Source organism: Nomascus leucogenys, chromosome 21, assembly GCF_006542625.1.
Source record: "Nomascus leucogenys isolate Asia chromosome 21, Asia_NLE_v1, whole genome shotgun sequence".
Classification (NCBI taxonomy): Eukaryota; Metazoa; Chordata; class Mammalia; order Primates; family Hylobatidae; genus Nomascus; species Nomascus leucogenys.
Genome location: NC_044401.1, coordinates 55252526 through 55264117, shown reverse-complemented (window position 1 = coordinate 55264117; position 11592 = coordinate 55252526). Strand labels below are relative to the sequence as shown.

At 41.3% G+C, this 11592-nt stretch overlaps 1 long non-coding RNA gene across 1 annotated transcript; it reads left to right on the top strand.

Moving 5' to 3' along the window:
* The first annotated feature begins 61 nt into the window (after positions 1 to 61).
* LOC101179130 lies at positions 62 to 6220 on the top strand. Its single transcript, XR_004027604.1, has 3 exons — positions 62 to 158; positions 391 to 426; positions 4529 to 6220. It is a non-coding gene; the product is annotated as an uncharacterized LOC101179130 (long non-coding RNA).
* Positions 6221 to 11592: the final 5372 nt, after the last annotated feature.

Below are 11592 nucleotides of genomic sequence, written 5' to 3'. Positions count from 1 at the left end.
CTTTTCTGGTAGGTAGAAGAGTAATTTTTTTCCTCTCTGCTACTTGTAATTCCTCAGGAAATCAAGAAAGCAGCGGTCAGAACTGTATTATTCTCCTCTTTGATGTAATAAAGTCAGCTATTAGATATGAGAAAACCATTTCAGAAGCCTGGATTAAGGTGAGATCTTTGGAACTTTGATTATCAAGGAGGAAATGAGTGGCAATTAGTGACAGATGTATAACTGAGGTAGACTGAAATAAAAATCTCAAAAGTCATTCAAGTGGAAATGATAGCTGATGGTTGCCATATGGACACACTGGCTCTCAGATGAGATAACGGCATGCTGAATAAGGTGAAACGTGTTTCGCTGATGTGTCATAATATTTTTGTGACTCTCCTGTTTTTTCAGGCAATTGAAAACACTGCCTCAATATCTGAACATAAGGTAATATTCATGTACTATGCATTTTAAGTATTGCAGACTTAAAAGTAATGACATTGGCTAGCTTGCCTTCCCACTTTCTTTCTTTCCCCTCCCTCCAGTCACTCTTTTCTCTCTTCCCTAGTTGCTCTAATAAACATTAGCTGTCTGAGGAAGATAATCTGAGGTGGTGACTGGCCAGATAGCCTGCCCCACTCACTCTGGGTATAAAATAAGCCTACAGTATCCACAAGGGGAAATACTAACAGTGTAAACAAGCACATCAAGATGCAGTCAAAGAAGCCAGGTCCCCACTGATGAGATGAAGAAAATAACCACCTAAGTCTCAGGTCCCTATATCTGCCTAATTGCCCTTCCTTCCACCCAGCACCACTGTCAAGATAATGGCATTCCATGTTTTACTTTACTTTGCCCATGTAGACCTGACTGGAGTAAATCAGTGTGTCCACTGTCAAGGCAGTGGTACTGGATCTTATGTCTCTATTAATTCTAGAAATACCTTCCATCAAAAAGCCAGATGATTGGCCGGGTGCGGTGGCTCACGCCTATAATCCCAGCACTTTGGAGGCTGAGGCAGGCGGATCATCTGAGGTCAGGAGTTTGAGACCAGCCTGGCCGATGTAGCAAAACCCTGTCTCTACTAAAAATACAAAAAAAAATTAGCCTGGCCTGGTGGCACACGCCACTGCACTCCAGCCTGGGCGACAGTGCAAGACTCCATCTCAAAAGATAAAAAGCCAGATGATTGAGTTCCTTAGGTGCTGATTGGTTGCCTTTAAAGATTTTTCTTTGGTTGCAATCTGTTTTGTGGGATTTTTGTTAGTTTTGTTATCCAATTTTTGGATGACCATCTTAAAAGCTTTCATGATGCTGAATAAAGCAATGAAAATTCATAATTTTTTGTGGTGAAAAATATCAAAGTACTCCAACACACTGTTTTTGGTTTTAGATAAACACAAATTTACCACCTTGACTGCCTGCATACCTATTTTTACATATTTGTAATCATTTTATAAATATAAATATAATTTGTATTCTTTTTTCTCTTAACATTTTTTTCTCCATGTGCTTCTGCTTTGTCTTCATTGTTATCTTTAATGACTGTATTCTGGTCTCATGACTCTCAATTTTGGTGTCTTCAGAAGTGGGGCATTCAATTGAGAGAAGTAGTAAAATTTGTTTTTTTTTGTCCTGCTTGCCTTTTTAACTTTTTTTTTTTCCTGGAAGCATAGACTCAGATTGCCATGAATACACTCCCAGTGTTTTTTTTTTTTTTTTTGAGACAGAGTCTTGCTCTGTCACCCAGGCTGGAGTGCAGGCAGTGGCGCAATCTCAGCTCACTGCAAGCTCCGCCTCCTGGATTCACACCATTCTCCTACCTCAGCCTCCTGAGTAGCTGGAACTACAGGCGCCTGCCATCACGCCCGGCTAATTTTTTGTATTTTTAGTAGAGATGGGGTTTCACCGTGTTAGCCAGGATGGTCTCGATCTCCTGACCTCATGATGCACCCGCCTCAGCCTCCCAAAGTGCTGGCATTACAGGTGTGAGCCACCACGCTGGGCCTTTCTCTTTTGTTTTTTTTTGTTTTTTTTTTTAAGAGACTAGGTCTTAATCTGTCACCCAAGGTGGAGTGCGGTGACAGCATCATAGTTCATTGCAGTCTCAAACACCTGGGTTCAAGCAAGCCTCCCACCTCAGTCTTTGGAGTAGCTGGGACTACAGGCAAGCAGCACCAGGCCTGGCTAATTCTGTTAGTTTGTTAGTTATTTTGAGATAGAGTTTCACTCTTTTGCCCAGGCTATAGTGCAGTGCCACAATCTCGGTTCACTGCAACCTCTGCCCCCTGGGTTGTAGCAAATCTGCCTCAGCCTCTCTAGTAGCTGGGATTATAGGTGCCTGCCACCATGCCTGGCTAATTTTTGTATTTTTATTAGAGATGGGATTTCACCATGTTGGCCAGGCTGGTCTCAAACTCCTGACTCAGGTGATCCACCCACCTGCCTCAGCCTCCCAAAGTGCTAGGATTACAGGTGTTAGCCACCACGCCTGGCCAATTCTTTTATTTACTTATTTTTTTTTCTTTTGAGACTGAGTCTCACTGTCGCACAGCCTGTAGTGCAGTGGCACGATCTCGGCTCACTGCAGGCTCCCCCCCCGCCGGGGTTCACGCCATTCTCCTACCTCAGCCTCCCAAGTAGCTGGGACTACAGGCGCCCGCCACCTCGCCCGGCTAATTTTTTGTATTTTTAGTAGAGATGGGGTTTTACCGTGTTAGCCAGGATGGTCTCTATCTCCTGACCTCGTGATCCGCCCGCCTTGGCCTCCCAAATTGCTGGGATTACAGGCATGAGCCATCACGCCCGGCCATTCTTTTATTTTTTATAGAAATGAGGTCTTGCTGTGTTTCCCAGGCTGGTCTCAAATTTTTAGCTTCAAGTGATCCTCCTGCTTGGGCCTCCCAAAGTACTGGGATTATAGGTGTGAGCCACTGCACCCAGCCCTCATATTTTTCTTTTTTAAACTTAGGTTAAACAAGCTAATTGTGGAGAAAAACCCACAAGGAATCTATAGATGTAAAAAATACAGTTTTTCTCCACTCTCTTTCCCATTCCTCAGGGGTAATCATCCTTCCAATTTTTTTCTCTTCATATACAAGCTGTAATTGTGTGCAAGTACGGGTATACTCTTATGCATACACATATATATGTTTATATATTGTTTTTACAAAAGCAGAATCTTAACTATGATTATGGGTGGTGATGGTGGTGTTTAAAGAGACAGGGTCTCACTGTGTCACCAGGCTGGAGTGCAGTGGCACAATCATAGCTCACTGTTGCCTCCACCTCCTGAGCTCAATGATCCTCCCTCCTCAGCCTCCCAAAGCAGTGGGATTATAGGCATGAGCCTTCTTGCCCAGCCTGATTATCCTTTTGCAGGCTGCTGTTTTTTCCACTTCATGTCAGGAATGTGTTTCCTCTGTCAAAAAATACAGTATGGCTTAGCAGTCCCTAACCTTTTTGGCACCAGGGACTAGTTTCATGGAAGACAGTTTTTCCACAGACTGTCTCGGGGCATGATTTCAGGATGAAACTGTTCCACCTTAGATCATCAGGCACTACTTAGATTCTCATAAGGAATGTGCAGCCTAGATCCTGTGCATGTGCAGTTCACACTCCCATGAGAATCTAATGCTGCTTCTAATCTGACAGAAGGCGGATCTCAGGTGGTAATGACCACTTGACCACCCCTCACCTCCATGGTCCAGGGGTTGCGGACCCCTGGTCTAGCTTATTCTTTCTTTTTTTTTTTTTTTTTTTTAATATTTTAATTAAAAAAATTTTTTTAGACAGAGTCTCGCTGTGTCACCCAGGCTGGAGTGCAGTGGCAGGATCTCGGCATATTGCAACCTCCACCTCCCGGGTTCAGGTGATTCACCTGCCTCAGCCTCCTGAGTAGCTGGGATTACAGGCAGTTGCCACCATGACTGGCCAATTTTTTTTTGTATTTTTAGTAGAAATGGGGTTTCACCATGTTGGCCAGGCTGGTCTCGAACTCCTAACCTCAGGTGATATGCGCACCTCGGCCTCCCAAAGTACTGGGACTACAGGCGTGAGGCCCCACGCCCAGCCTGGCTTATCCTTTTTGATGACTGTAATATTTCAAAAATTAAAATTACTCCATCATAATTTATTGAACCCTTTCCAGATTGATGGACATTTATAGTCTTTCCAACTTTTCACAAAGTAATTTTCCTAGTAATAGTGAAAATACATACTGGAGTTGGCAAGTGATTGAATCTTTTGATAAATGTGAAGATGTTCAAAGTTACTTCTGTAACAGTATCACTTTAATGTATATTGGAATGTATTCCTAAGAGATACTAGTGGTTAATAGTTGTGGCACTTTATTTCTCTAAAAAATATGTCTGGGTTTTGTGAAAAGTGTACATACTACCAGTGGAGTGTGTGGAACAAATGAGCATCATCCATTCTGTGTTTTAATAAGGAAAAGCTGCTGTTTCATTGTAGCAAATGTACTGATTTGTTAACTATTTTTCTATTATTGCATATTTATTGACCTGGTGATGCTTTTCATCATCTATAGCACCAATACTCAGACAAAGAAGTACATTGAAAGGGTGCTAAGAAATAAGATTCGATCAGACTGTATTCAAGAACAGCTGCTCCAGAGTACATTCTCTGTTCATTACTTAGTAAGTGTCAGAGACTATTGATTTTTAATCTAAAACAGAAAGCTTTACAGCTCTCATGTAAAATTTCATCTTAGTTCATTGTTCAAACCCATTGAAATTTTTGAATTTTATGTTTGCATTAGCATTTTAATTATCTATCTCAATGCAGTTTGCAACTATGACAAACTAGCCTTTCGTATCCTATTCTAATTAGCCTATAAAAACCTTGAGGGGAATAGGACCAGCCTGTAGAAACTAGTAGAAATGTAAATATGAACCTATTTGAACTATCACTCTTTGGCCTTTCAAAACTGGATTTTAAGTGATAATTCCTCTGGAAATGTAAATTATTCAAACTGGAATTTGTAAACTGGGAATAATGTTTTGCTGGCTGAACGTTCAGTATATTAACAGTATAGAACTTAGAAAACTGGATGGGCCAGTGGTTTGAGGTTTCGGTTAGGAGCTAATGAGAATACCTCATTGGATCTTACATTTTATATTTAGGAATAGATTTAATGTTTGTATTATTTCATCTAGCAGTTCTTTTCTGTGTTTATTTCTGCCAGTTATATATGCTTTGGGCTGTAATTTTCTAGACACGGAAACCATGTGTAATTTTTCATTGCATTTTCCCCAATAAAGCATTATACCCAGCTTAGTACTAAATGTAAGATTTTTAAAAATTATGTTATCAGTAAGGAAGCTATGTATTAACTGGTTATTTACTCTGGGTCCATTAATGTCTATATATATTGCATTATTGATAGAGCATGATCACTTCTTTTCTTTTAAAAAAATCAGTTTAGTTAGCATTGAACTTTATAGACCAACTTCAAATTATAACCAAGGTGGAACATCCCTGGGGGGTAGTGTGATTACGTGAGGAAACTGGGATTTAGAAGATCTGGCCTCCAATCCCAAATTGAGCAGATAGGAATGTACTGTTAGGCTTATAACTTCTTTGAGCTTAACGGTCAATTATTATCCAAATGTGGACTCCCACTGATGCTGAGAGAAACCTCAGAATGGTGAAGATTATTCTGTGTAAAACAAAGATTAAGATTTCTTAAGTTAAAATGAGAGTTGGGGAAGAGAAGTCTGACATTCCAAAAGGATAAGCAACTCTTAGGTTGTGTACTAACTTTCCTACAGCTTCTTTTCTCTCTCTACTCTTCCCCCTCAAGGTTCTTAAGGATATGTGTTCATCCATTCTGTCGCTGGCTCAGAGTTTGCTTCACTCTCTAGACTAGATATAATTTCATTTGGCAGTCTCCTATACAAATAATGTATTTACGTTTTTTGACACATACTGCCAGCAGGTATGTGGAAATACTTATTTTGGCAAGGAGGGAACAGAGGAAGAATCATGTAATGCTTATTTTTTGTTGGTTGGAACTTACTGAAGGGAAAGGAACTCTGAACTGGGTCTCAGGAAAGCTCAATTCTACTCCCAGCCTTGATGAAATGAAGAGACTTGACTGGTGGATCTAACTCCGTGTTCTGAGCTCTAAAATTCTCTGTCTGAAATTAAGATACAGATCCGGTCTATTTCAAAACATGAGACACTTTTTTTTTTTAAGATGGAGTTTGTTCTTGTTGCCCAGGCTGGACTACAGTGGCGCAATCTTGGCTCACTGCAACCTTCGGCTCCCGGGTTCAAGCAGTTCTGTCTCAGCCTCCTGAGTGGCTGGGATTACAGGCGCATGCCACTATGCCCAGCTAATTTTTTGTATTTTTAGTAGAGACGGGGTTTCACCATGTTGGCCAGGCTGGTCTCGAACCCCTGAGCTCAGGTGATCCACCTGCCTCAGCCTCCTAAAGTGCTGAGATTACAGGCGTGAGCCACCGTGCCCGGCCGAGACACATTTTAATAGCATATATCCAGAGAGAGAGGACTGTATTTGTGGAAAATATTTATGAAAGCAAGTAAAGAACAGTGTCTTATTTTGTATTTGTACATATATTCTTCCTATTATTAGCAATGTTAAAATGCATCTGAATGGAACTTTTAAAATGAAGATTTGTAAAAAAAATTTTAAACATTTAAAATAGAGCAGTAGTTGCAGCTGACATGAGGTAGCTGTTGTAATTGAGAATATAATTCTGTTATGACTTATGGAGTGATGGTATAAAGGGAGAATGGCATCTAAGACATTTCTGGACCCTCTTAGTGTCTTAGAGACATTGTCATGATCCATGTTTGCTTGGAAACATGCAAATCTAGCCTGTACTATATAGAGAAAACCTTTAAAGCTTTTAGCTCCTTGAGTGCCATCATTTTGAGGAATTTCAACTGATCTTGTACAACCTCAACTTAAAGGGTAAAATTTAACCCATATGGGAAAAAGAAAGAGGAAAACTATGCCGAGGAGCAAAATCAGGAGAGCTTAGGTAGTGCTCACTGATAAAATATGGGAAATAGGTCAAGACGGGATGGTCAAGTTACACTGGCATATTCCTAAATCTCCTGAAGCCAACATTAATGAAAAGATAATAGATGATGGGATTGGGTTGATTGTGATTTTAACAAAGTAGAGATTGGAGAGGCCTCGGTGGTGAATCCCCTTAGAATGGCCATCCAATGGCAAACAGAATGAAGCCAGCAGCCACATCAAGGTAAGAAGCAATATGTTGGGAAAGATTCTGTTTTTTGAGACGGAGTCTAGCTCTGTCGCCTAGACTGGAGTGCAGTTGGCACGATCTCAGCTCATTGCAACCTCTGCCTCCTGGGTTCTAGCGATTCTCCTGCCTCAGCCTCCCAAGTAGCTGGGACTACAGGCACATGCCACCACAACCAGCTGATTTTTGTATTTTTAGTATTTTGTGTTTTTAAACCTCTTTACTTGAAATTTGCTGGAAAAAAAAAAGCAAATGGTAGATTTGCTGTGTGTAATAGTGGAAGTGGAGTACATAGCCATAGTTCCAGCATTTTTTTATTCTTACCACAAACATTAAGTGCCTATTCTGTGCCAGGCACTGATATATTAGATCCTCTGCCCTCAAAAAGCTTTGTCTGTTAGGGTAGAGATGGGTCTGTGATCAGCTAACCATGAAACAGTTCAGGTTCTGAGTGCAGTGGGGACACAGAATTGCCTTGTTTCCTAAGAAACATCTCCATCTAATGTGAACTTCACATGGGCTTGCTTTCGTTTGTGGACACCATTCACTGAAAAAGCCAGGCTGTAATCCCAGCACTTTGGGAGGCGAAGGCAGGCAAATCACATGTGCCCTGGAGTTTGAGACCAGCCTGGGCACCATGGTGAAAGCCCGTCTCTACAAAAACATACAAAAATTAGCCAGGTGTGGTGGCATACACCTGTAATCCTAGCTACTCAGGAGGCTGAGGTGGGAGGATCCATTGAACCCAGGGAGTTGAGGCTACAGTGAGCCATGATTGTGCCACTGCACTCCAGCCTGGGCAACAGAGTGAGACTCTATCTCAAAAATAAATACATACATATATAAAAATAAAACAAAAAGAAGAGATTAGATTGGAATCATAACTTGTAACTCGTTTGTATCTTTAGTGCTACCTTATGGCAGTAATTCATACTGGACTGTGACTTTGAACAACTAGTATATTTTTTATCTTCCCCCCTGCCCTTTCTTGGATCCCCAGTCAACACATTTTTTTAATTAAAAAAATTTTGGACTAGGTAATATACATGTGTCAACATTTAAAACATATAGAAGAGTATCCAGTGAAAAATAACTCTCACTTCTTCTCAGTCCTCTAGGCACCTGGTTTGTCTCCCACAGGGGCAATCACTTTATAACCTTCTGACATGTTCTGAGAATTTACAAATTTGTATTTACCTGTAGTTTCCTTTCCCCTCTTGTTCTATATCGTACCTTTTTCATTTAGCAGTTTATTTTGGAGATTGCTTTAAATCAGTAATATAAAGCTACTTCATTATTTTATTTTTGAATTTTGATATAACATAAAATATACCATTTAAACTTTTTTAAGGGTACAATTTAGTAGCATTAAGTATATTCATAATGTTATACAACCATTACCACTATCCATTTCTAGAACTTCTGATCATCCCAAACAGACTTTGTACCCATTTAGGCAATAATTCGCCATCTTCCTCTCCCCACCCCCTAATAATCACTGATCACATTCTGTCTATGGATTTGTTCATACTAGATGCCTCATATAAATGGAATCATAGCAATATGTATCCTTGTGTCTTGCTTATTTCACTTAGCATATTATTATTATTTTTTTAAAAAAATTTTATTTATTTATGTATTTTTTTAGTAGAGACGGGGTTTCACCATGTTAGCCAGGATGGTCTCGATCTCCTGACCTCGTGATCTGCCCGCCTCAGCCTCCCAAAGTCCTGGGATTACAGGCGTGTGCCACTGTGCCCGGCCAGCATAATATTTTCAAGGTTCATGTATGTTGTAGCATGCATCAGAACTTTATTCCCTACTACAGCTTTAGTAATTCCATTCTTTGTTTTTGTTGTTTTGTTTTGTTTTGTTTTGTTTTGTTGAGACAGAGTCTCACTCTGTCGCCCAGGCTGAAGCGCAGTGGCACGATCTCGGCTTATCGCAACCTCTGCCTCCTGGGTTCAAGCAATTCTCTTGCCTCAGCCTCCTGAGTAGCTGGGATTACAGGTGTGCACCACCACGCCCAGCTAATTTTTGTATTTTTAGTAGAGTTGGGGTTTCATCATGTTGGCCAGGCTGGTCTCGAACTGCTGACCTTGGGTGATCCACCCTCCTCGACCTCCCAAAGTGCTGGGACTACAGGCGTGAGCCACTGCACCCGGCCCCCATTCTTTGTTTATACCACATTTTGTTTATCCATTCATCCATTGATGGACACTTGAGTTGTTTCCACCTTTTGGCCATTTGAATAATGTTGCTATGAGTATTGGTTTACAAATATTTGTTTGAGTCCCTGTTTTCAGTTCTTTAGGGTATATAAGAGTGGAATTGCTGGATCATGTGATGAACATATGTTTACCATTTTGAGGAACCACCAAACTGCTTTCCATAGCAGCTGCATAATTTTACATTCCTACCAACAATGCATGTAGTCTCCAATTTCTTCATATTCTTGCCAACATTTATTTTCCTTCCTTAAAAAATTTTTTTATGGCCAGGTGCAGTGGCTCACACCTGTAATCCCAGGACTTTGGGAGGCCAAGGCGGGCAGATCACGAGGTCAGGAGATCGAGACCATCCTGGCTAACATGGTGAAACCCCGTCTCTACTAAAAATACAAAAAATTAGCCAGGCGTGGTGGCGGGTGCCTGTAGTACCAGCTACTTGGGAGGCTGAGGCAGGAGAGTGGCGTGAACCTGGGAGGTGGAGCTTGCAGTGAGCTGAGATTGTGCCACTGCACTCCAGCCTGGGCGACAGAGCGAGACTTCGTCTCAAAAAATAATAATAATTTTTCTTTTAATTAATAATTTATTTATTTATTTTTTTTAATGTATAGGATCTTGCTCTGTCACCCAGGCTGCAGTGTAGTGGTGTGATCATAGTTCACTGCAGCCTGCAACTCCTGGGCTCAAGCAGTCTTCCCTCCTCAGCCTCCTGAGTACCTGGGTCTACAGGTACCTGCCACCTCTCCTGGCCCTATTTTTTAATTATAATTATCCTGATGAGTACGGAGTGATACCTCATTGTGGTTTGATTTGCATTTCCCTGATGACTAATGACGTTAAGCATCTTTTCACATACTTCTTGGCCATTTGTATATTTTTGTAGAAATGCCTATTCAAGTCCTTTACCCATTTTTGTTTATTTTGTTTTAGAGATGAGGTCTCACTCTGTCACACACGTTGGAGTGCGGTGGTATGATCCTGGCTCACTGCAACCTCCAATTCCCAGTGTGAAGCCATCCTCTCATGTCAGCCTCCTGAGTAGCTGGGACCACAGGTGCGCACCACTGTGCCCCGCTAATTTTTTGCAATTTTGGTAGACATAAGGTTTCGTCATGTACCCAGACTGGTCTCGAACTTTTGAGCTTAGGAGATCCAACCACCTCTGCCTCTGAAAGTGCTGGTGTTACACGCATGAGCCACTGTGCTCAGCCATTTGCCCATTTTTAAATTGGGTTTTTGTCATTGTTGAGGTATAGGAGTTATTTATATATTCTGGATATTAATCCCTTATCAGATATATGATTTGCAAATATTTTCTCCCATTCTATGGGTTTTCACTCCCTTGATATTGTCCTTTACAAAAGTAGTTTCGATAAAGTCAAATTTACTTTTTTTTTTTTTTTTTGGAGATGGAGTCTAGCTCTGTCACCAGGCTGGAGTGCAGTGGTACGATCTCGACTCACTGCAATCTCCACCTTGCGGGTTCAGATGATTCTCCTGCCTCAGCCTCCCGTGTAGCTGGGACTATGGGCGTGTGCCACAACGCCCAGCTAATTTTTGTATTTTTAGTAGAGATGGGGTTTCACCATGTGGGCCAGGATGGTCTTGATCTCTTGACCTCATGATCCGCCTACCTCAGCCTCCCAAAGTGCTGTGATTACAGGCATGAGCCACCGCATCTGGCCTTATTTTTTATGTTATTTTATTATTTTTTTGATCTGTGATTTTCTTAATTATCTTAAGTCATATGATCACACATAGTTTTAAAATGTGTGTATATCTCCTCTAATCATTGTAAGTTGGCAAAAGCACCATTCCCAATCACAAATACGCAGCAGTTTTACAGTTTTATGTTTTCGAATGGCTTTTTTTTTTTTTTTTTTTGAAATGGAGTCTCACTGTCGCCCAGGTTGGAGTGCAGTGGCGCAATCTTGGCTCACTGCAGGCTCCGCCTCCCGGGTTCACACCATTCTCCTGCCTCAGCCTCCCAAGTAGCTGGGCTGTGCACATCCTAGTTTAGGTGGCATGCCATCATGTGATCCTCCCAGTTTCTCAGGAAAACTGAAAGGAAAAGAGACCTCAGATAAGTATCAGGGTGACCCTGCAGCAAATCACTACCAGGGGCT